This window comes from Coenobita brevimanus, chromosome 104 (assembly GCF_032717465.1).
Source record: "Coenobita brevimanus isolate Jiangsu-jjx chromosome 104, ASM3271746v2, whole genome shotgun sequence".
In the NCBI taxonomy this organism is placed as follows: Eukaryota; Metazoa; Arthropoda; class Malacostraca; order Decapoda; family Coenobitidae; genus Coenobita; species Coenobita brevimanus.
In genome coordinates this window covers 26603328-26612760 of record NC_137057.1, presented here as the reverse complement: position 1 = coordinate 26612760, position 9433 = coordinate 26603328, and positions in this window count along the sequence as shown.

The window sequence follows — 9433 nt, the reverse complement described above, 5'->3', positions numbered from 1 at the left end:
GTGTGTTTGGTAAAGGAAAATTTCTTATGCTTCTGCATTTGTTTCTCCTCTTTTATAAATCTTTACATGCACATGAAAAGATGGTTGTCCAAAGGAAAGGAAGTTGTGTGTGTGTGTGTGTGTGTGTGTGTGTGTGTGTGTAATTCACCGGGTCGGTCAGGATCACTTGATGGTCGTGATCGTCAGCTTTTACCCTCCCGGAAGGGAGCTGAGAGCTCATATAGTCCGATCTAAGGGCAAGGCTGTGACCTTCACACACGCATACACCCGTCCCCTTGCTCAAGGGGGACAGTAACCACCCACTTCGTCAGTGAAACTTTTCGCAACCAGAGCGAGGCGCGAACTCCCGTCTACCAGATGGCAAGCGAGAACGTTACCACTGCACCAGCGAGCGGTGTGTGTGTGTGTGTGTGTGTGTGTGTGTGTGTGTGTGTGTGTGTGTGTGTGTGTGTGTGTGTGCTAATAACGTCGTGGAGGTTATTGCATTTTGTCAACCAGGTGAATGCTATCCCAACGTCATTTCCAGGAAAGAGAGAGAGAGAGAGAGAGAGGATATCTGTCGTCCTTCCTCTGTTTCTTTCCATCTCAAGGAAGTTGTCATAATTGCATACTTAACCTCCTGAACCAGCCACACCAAGAGCCACTGAAATGCCGAATACTAACAGGGTGGTCCATATATAGCGCTGCACTTACACTCCATACTGCATAGCAAAATGTATTCATATATTTCCAACCATATCTATCTTAATCTAGCATATTCCTTCCAAGCAATTTGCAGCTGATATTGACGCATTTTATCGCATAATTTAACTGAGGACCATCTTAACCACAGGCCCAATACCCCCAGTTCAACTTAGGCTGAGTGGTTGGGCTGTTCAGTGCATCACCATGACTAATTTACATAAATCCAACCCACCTGGATTACATCTACAGGTAAGGTAACGGAGTGAGACTGCCTTCCTTTCCCAGCCCCGCCCCTTTCTCTCTCTCCTTTACCTAGCCACCTCCCTACATACATTCATCCCCCGTAGTACCCACCATCCTTTTACACACACACACACACACACACACACATTCTCTCTCTCTCTCTCTCTCTCTCTCTCTCTCTCAAAGAGCCTTGCAACTTCCACAGTGTGAGTCAGATTGATTATCTAATGAGAGAGAGAGAGAGAGAGAGAGAGAGAGAGAGAGAGAGAATCTTAGATTGGAATTTAACATTACCACACACTCTCTTCATAAATCTTCGTCTCTCTCTCTCTCTCTCTCTCTCTCTCTCTCTCTCTCTCTCTCTCTCTCTCTCTCACGTCTAAACTTCCTAACTCCTCCCGAACAAAAGTGACCACAAATCAGAAGAGGACAACCTTGCTCTTTTTCACCCATCCTTCCTTTTCCTACCTCCTCTTTCTTTCCTTCCCGACCTCCTTGTCCTCTTCTCTCCTTCTTTCCTATTCTTTTGCCTTCCTGAATATTATCCTCTAGATTCCCTAACTATTCCCAAACTCTTCCCTAACTCTTCTCAAAACACAACCACAGGGTCAGTGACACACACCTTCCTCCTTTACATCTCTCCTTCACTCTCCTTCTTCTTTACTCTTCATCTTCGCCGACCTTCTCTTTAACCTTCCCCTCTTCTTCTTTCCCGCCTCCTTCCTCTTTACTTCCTCCCCATTTGACTACTTAACTCTCTATCCCATGTTCCTATCCTTCTTCTTCATCTTCGTGTGTGTGTGTGTGTGTGTGTGTTGGAGCTTCGTAGCCAGCATATATATATATATATATATATATATATATATATATATATATATATATATATATATATATATATATATATATATATATATAACTCTTAGTCTTGTAATATTTAAGTCTTGAGTTTTAGTTAAAGTTATTTTGGTAATCGAAGAGCAGGAGGAGTTAAAGATTAATACAGTGAGTTGATCTTGATGTATTATCTTCAAAGGAAGTCTAAGTTGAGCAGCTTATGAATTACAAGGAACTTAATATACTGACTAAGTCTGGTTGGACCCCTCTTCTTATTCGCTTTCTCCACTACCTGCCGGTTCTATGGCCAGTCCCTTTCTCAGCTCTGATTCCTACATTCTTGTTTAGCAGGGGTCGTGTCATGTGTGCTATATTGTCGTGGAAGCTTCTAGAATACTGTATGTCTGTGTGTATGTACTGCTTCCGGTGCATGACCAACATTCCTTCACTTAAAGAGTTGCAAGCTAATATCCCGTTCCTACACCTTGTCTGTTGCTCTGTCTATCTATCTATCTATCTATCTATCTGTCTATTTATCTATGAGTTGTATATTATAATATGGAGTCCTTACATTGCTCGGTCACGCGAGCTGGCGGTCCTCTGACAACAATCATTCTCACAAGTAACTTTGTAGCTTCTTGTAGTGAAGTTTTGTAGACCAGTTATACATATATTATACTCGTGGACGAGCGGTTGTTATAAGTGAGTAGTTTTGTAAGTAGATAATCTTCGTTCCCATTGTCATGCAATGAGAGGAGAGGTAAAGATGAGTATGGGACTATTTTTATTTGTCTTGGAAATATTAACAAAGTCTCTCACACAGAGTGAAGTATAAAGTCCCGCGAGCTACCTCCCAGTCTCCCTCTCTCTCTCTCTCTCTCTCTCTCTCTCTCTCTTTCTCTTCCCTCTCGCCCATGTTTCTAAGCTCGTTCTCCCTACTACCTGCCGGTTCTATAGCTAGCCTCCTTCTGAGCTCTGCTTCCTAAATTCTGGTGTAGCAGGGGTCGTGTCACGTGTGTTACACTGTTGTTGGAATGTTCTAGAAGCCTGTGTGTGAGTATGTGTGTATGTGAGTGTATGGTCACTAGGCACTGTTGTGTGCCTATAAAGCATTCCTTGAGTTAGAGTGTGTAAGCATGTTTAGCATTGCTCGATTCTCGCAGACACAATACCTTTTCATCATCTGACTTGCTACTTCTCTCTGTCTGTCCATCTATCTATTTATCTATCTATCTATTATGATTTGTAATTATAATATGGAGTCCTAACATTGCTCGGCCACGCCGCTGAAGGTCCTCCAACAGCAATCATCATTGACATATGCTAATCTATTAGTACATAATATTGATTATAATATTGTATACATATAATATTCATAGTAAATTGCAATGATCTAGTAATATTACATTTTAAACAAATTGTATACATATTTGAATAAATGCAATGGTTGTTGTATGGCATTTTGTAAGATGTGTATGTATAACAGACATACACATATAATTGTGCAATGGTAATACGGCTAGGTTATTACATTACATATTGAGTTATCCCTTTAGTAATGTCTAATATTTCACCTAACTTGTATGATGATTCTGGTAATACAGAACTGTGGTAAAATTGTATGATTTTACATAATACTGTAGTAACATTGTGGTAATACATAATTGTAACATTGTGAATTGTTACATAATTGTATTGTAATTGTTACATTGTAGTAACATTGTAGTAATACATAACTGTAACATTTTATGAATTGTTACATAATATTGTGGTAATGCATAATTGTGTTGGCCTTATAATTGAAGTTACATTTTGTTAATGCAACTGTTACATAATTGTGTTGGCCTTACATTTGTAGTTAAAGTTACGTAAAAGTTACATTTTGTTAATGCAACTGTTACATAATTGTTACATATTGTTTTTAGTTACATATCGTTTGTAGTTACACAATTGCAATAATTGCAGTCCTGACACTGAATCCGGTCATGCTGCGGTCGATGATGTGCCATGCCACTAGCTTGTGGAGACAATTTGCTTTTTGTTTCACATATAGAAGGAGTTTATGTGGTATTCTGGCATTTGTAGTAACACATACGCTTATTTTCATTTGTTTGTTATGTGATCTTACTCTATTTCTTCTTCTTTCATTTTTTTTATTTTTATGTATTGATTTTCTATAGTTTGTTTTTCTTCGTTTGTCTACGCTTTTTCTGTGTTGTTCATGGTTGCATAATTGCTGGTTAATTCCCTTGGGACCCTTTTTTAAGGATTAGTTTTTATTGCACAGATATTACTGAAAATGATATTATATAGCCCCATATTTTGTTATTTTATATATATATATATATATATATATATATATATATATATATATACTGTATATATAAATAAATAAATATATATATATATATATATATATATATATATATATATATATATATATATAAAAATAATATATATACTCTATATACAACATTAACTATATACACTCACTTGTTGTTCATTTGTACCTATCGTGGGCAATATATGTGTCAGCACTGTGTGGAAATATTTTTCTTCATGATTGTGTGGAAGATGTTGTTCATTCTTGCTAACGATATTTGTGTTGGCCATTTTTTTTTCTTTTCCTGGTCTTCCTTGTAAGTTAATTTGTCTGTTTCCACTAGGTAACTTTAATTAATAAATGTTTAATACAGTTATTTTAATCGCTCACTGAGTAACTGTGATGGTACATTTTCTTTATTACTTTGTGGATGTAATAATGTATAGCTGTATGTATGAAACACGTATTTTATGTAGGTATAAATGGTAACACTCGTTGGTAGTAAATAACTGTTATAATAAATGAATGAATATATACAGTGTAGAATATTTATTGTTGGTGCAAGTATTTAATGATTGAATTATGATGATAATTGAAGTAGGTATATGAATTTAAGTTGTAATTATACAGCACGTTTTATATGTTTGTGCAAAATGTGTTGTCTATCACTGTGTATTGTATAAATGAAGTAACTATGTAACTCACTAATTTTTACCGTGGTGGGAATGGTGTGAGTGGTGTTGCACGTGGTGATAGCGTTGTTCTTCACGAGTTGATTGACGTGTTGTGGGGTGTCAGACACACGTTCATAGGCGTGGCGTCCTGTCAGCAAACACGTATGGTAACGTCGACTTCCCACACTGGTAGCTGTGGTGAGTAAATGAGTAGTGATGAGTAACTTCAGTGAAGATAAGTGAGTAAGATGGGTTGTGAATATGGACTTGGTATTTGCTTCGTCGTCTTGACCTCTTCACTCCTGCATCAGTGGTGGAAGTTGGGTGGATGTAGCAGAGAGAGGAGGGTGAGGTCAGGTGGTTGTGAGCTGTGAGTCGTGTCTCACTCTTCGTTTGTTTGTTGTGTTTTTCTTTGTCAATGTAATCTCGGTCCTTTTCTCTTGTGAGTTACTCGTTCTGGGATGAAGACTGCCGCTACTTGTAGGCGCGTGTAGAAGATTATACAGACGACTCGTAGAGTTGTTACTTGTAGTTGATTGTAGATGGTTGTAGTTCGTTGCTTCGTCGTAGAAATTGCAAGATTGTTTGCATCAATATTTTGTTAAACTACTGGCAAGGCGTCCTGTGACCTCTTCACCTCTAAATCAACGTGATGATCGTGGAGACGGAGGGGGGGTTGGAGAGAATACTGTCAGGAGCTGGTTGTGAGTTGTTGGTTGTAAGAGGTATTTTTTGTTTTCACCCTTGATAATGCAGAATCAATTGTACACTCGTGGGCTTGTATTTTGTAGGAATTCACTGTTGATTCGTAGACGAGGTTCGTACGTTCACTGCCGCCATATCTTACAATAACTTTGTAAGTTCTTGTAGTGATGTTTTGTAGACCAGTTATACATATATTATACTCGTGGACGAGCGGTTGTTATAAGTGAGTAGTTTTGTAAGTAGATAATCTTCGTTCCCATTGTCATGCAATGAGAGGAGAGGTAAAGATGAGTATGGGACTATTTTTATTTGTCTTGGAAATATTAACAAAGTCTCTCACACAGAGTGAAGTATAAAGTCCCGCGAGCTACCTCCCAGTCTCGCTCTCTCTCTCTCTCTCTCTCTCTCTCTCTCTCTAGCCCATGTTGCTAGGCTCGTTCTCCCTACTACCTGCCGGTTCTATAGCTAGCCTCCTTCTGAGCTCTGCTTCCTAAATTCTGGTCGTGTCACGTGTGTTACACTGTTGTTGGAATGTTCTAGAAGCCTGTGTGTGAGTATGTGTGTATGTGTGTGTATGGTCACTAGGTGTTGTTGTGTGCCTATAAAGCATTCCTTAAGTTAGAGTGTGTAAGCATGTTTAGCATTGTTCGATTCTCGCAGACACAATACCTTCTCATCATCTGACTTGCTGCTTCTATTTGTCTGTCTATCTATCTATTTATCTATCTATCTATTATGATTTGTAATTATAATAAGGAGTCCTAACATTGCTCGGCCACGCCACAGCAATCATCATTGACATATGCTAATCTATTAGTACATAATATTGATTATAATATTGTACAGATATAATATTCATGTTAATATTGCAATGATTCAGTAATATTACATTATAAACAAGCTGTATACATAATTGAACAAATGCAATATGGTTAAATTGGTTATTGTATGATATTTTGTAAGATGTGTGTGTATAACAGTAAAATGTATGTATGAAAAAAAAATATATATATCAAAGTTAAGATTATGGTAAGAGCTATTAATATTTCATATAGAGATAATGATACTGGTATACTTCTATATCATGTCATTTTTTTTTTTTTAATAAAATTAATGCTATATACAAAATATGTACACTTCATTCAGGGGGGTTAACTCGAATGCTTACTGTACCCCCACTAAATACTGACTCCAAATTTGCAATTCTTGCATGCATTCTGTGCATTGTGAACAGTGATACTGCAAATATAATACGGAAGATTATAAAGACAGTAGGTGCTGGGCTTTACACATAATATGGGTTGAACATACTCAAACTCAAATCTTCCCAGGGCTTCATTGTTTCGTTGATCAGTTGCATAGTTTCAAACTTAGGTGAAGTCAACTTAATACTTGTGCTCATGTTTAAGTCCATATCAGGCAGTGGGTGGAAATGTTTGTGTGTATGATTGAGAATGGCATAGTGATTGATGGTGGATAAAGTGGAAATGGATGGTGTAAATACCGCACAGTAGTCTGATGCTATGCATAATCCTGATGCTGAAGTATGAGATGGTGGTATATCTGGACAGACTATGTAAACTGATGTGTTATGAGTGAAATAAAAAAAACTGTGAGTGTCTGATGCGCTGATGGTGTACAAGCTTATCTTTAGCAAAAGTGAAGTTGCAGTGATTATGAATGTTGTGATTTCTTATGATATCCATTTCACAAGGGACTGTATCAGTAGGTTGCAACGCGAAAATGTACGCAGGACAAAGGTGAACAGCATGTAAGGATGTGCGGCACTTTCGTTCAATCGTTGATTCACTTGCGAAAGTGACAGTGTTCCGTTTCTTGGAGACCATGATGAGTTCGGTGTCTGTGTTGATGTTGATGATGACCAAAGTGTTATTATTCTTAGAAGGGAAGGGGTGTATTTCGTTTACTGTGAACAGGTCGTGAGTTATGAATGGTACATGAACTACTACTGATGTTGGTGTTAGTGTTGGTGGTCTAAGTGAGCATATCCTCTTGCTATGTAGAGGAGAATCCATGGTATAAGTCCCTTCATCGTTACCTACCGACAAAAAAAAAAAAAAAAAAAAAATCTAAATTTTCTAATATGGTCATGCTGTGGTCGATGATAGTGATGATGTGCGTTACGGTTGACTAACGTAGAACAATGACTTTCTTATTATTCATTTATAGAAGGAGTTTAAATCGATATTTAGATCTCGTAAATGATGTACTGTAGATTTTATTGGCACAGTTGCACCTATGATTGATTGTTTGGTATATGACCTTACTTTATTTTTGTAGTTATTGGTGTTTTCTTGATTGGCTTCATGAGTTACGTTCGGTTGTTCGGTTGTATCCGAGGCTGTATAATTATTGGATAGTTCCCTTGAAACTCGTTTTAAATGGTCAATATGAACTTGTTTCTCTTCGCCACTTGATAGTGACTTAATTAAAACATTGTTTGCTTTTATGTTAATCATTCTGTATGGGCCCTTAAATTTCGGGGATGATTTTTTGTCTCTCGTATGAATGATACCATAGACAATGTCTCCTAAGCTGATATGCGAATCTCTTGCCTTTTTATTAAATGCCTCCGTCATTTCTTCCTTGGACATCGACAATTATTTTTTGACTCTTTTGTGTATGTCCTGGAATTCACGTAAACGGAGTTTAGAGTAATCATCGTAATTGTATATGAGCACTCTGTCACTTTCTAGGATCTCATATGGTAGTTTTTTATCTGTCCCATATATAATGAAATGTGGTGTGTCACCTATGGATTTATTTATATATCCATTAATTGAGGCTTCTACTCTGGGAATCCAATCATACCAGCTTGCATAATTTTCATTGAGAATGTGTCGTAGTACATCTAATACTTTTTTGTTTTGTCTCACTACTAACCTATTAGATGCTGGGTTATAGGCTAAAGCATTAACCTTTTTGATATTGTATTATTTACATATTTCTTGTAAGATATCAAAATTAAATTCTCCTCCATTATCACTTATTAGTACCTTTGGGGTAGTAAAGCGACATATTACATGATCTATTATTGTCTCTACTGTTTTATCTTTTACTGGGGCTAAAATTACATAACGGGAAAAATGATCCGTTGCTACGAATAGGTATTGGTTATTATTGTATGATAATGGCATCTTGAGTAAATCAATAGCGACAACGTCCCATGGTTGATGTGGTACAGGGTAATTACCCATCGGTGCATGTGTGACTGGGTATCATTTGTGTTTTGCATATGATTCGCATCTGTCTATATGATTGTTTATATCTTTTCGTAATGATGTCCAGTAATATACCAACTGGGCTTGTTTGAATGTCCTCTCCTTTCCAGGATGTCCTGCATGTGGGCTGTCGTGTATCGTTCATAATACTTGGGGTATCATGTCATTAGGTACTACGAATTGGTTATTATTTCTTCGGCGTTTGGTTGTCCTGGGTTGATCTTGTATAATGCATTATTGATTATTGTGAATTGTTCGAGTGGTACATGTAATTTGGGTAATTGTATGTCATCTCCACTTTCTAACTTGCATATAGCTTTAGACCATGTTGGATCAAATCTTTGTGCTTTCGCGATTTCATCGTGGTTTGTGATGCCTCCATTGAGATCTAATGCCACGACTTGAATTGTGTTCAGGTTCCTAGATAATGCGTCGGCTACTAGATTCATTTTGCCTTGTATATAATGAATATACACATTGAACTTTTCGGCTGTACATTTCCATCATGTTCTCCTCCCAGAGAGGAGTTTTTCTTTAAACATACCCACTAGCGGTTTATGATCGGCGAATAAGTGTATTTCGTAACCATACACCAAATCTCGAAACTTTTGTAATGCAAAAATCACTACAAGTGCCTCTAAGTCTGTAGTGCAATAATTTTTCTCTCCACATTTTATTTGTCTGCTGGCAAATGCAATTGGTTGATTCTGTCCTCGTTTATCTTCTTG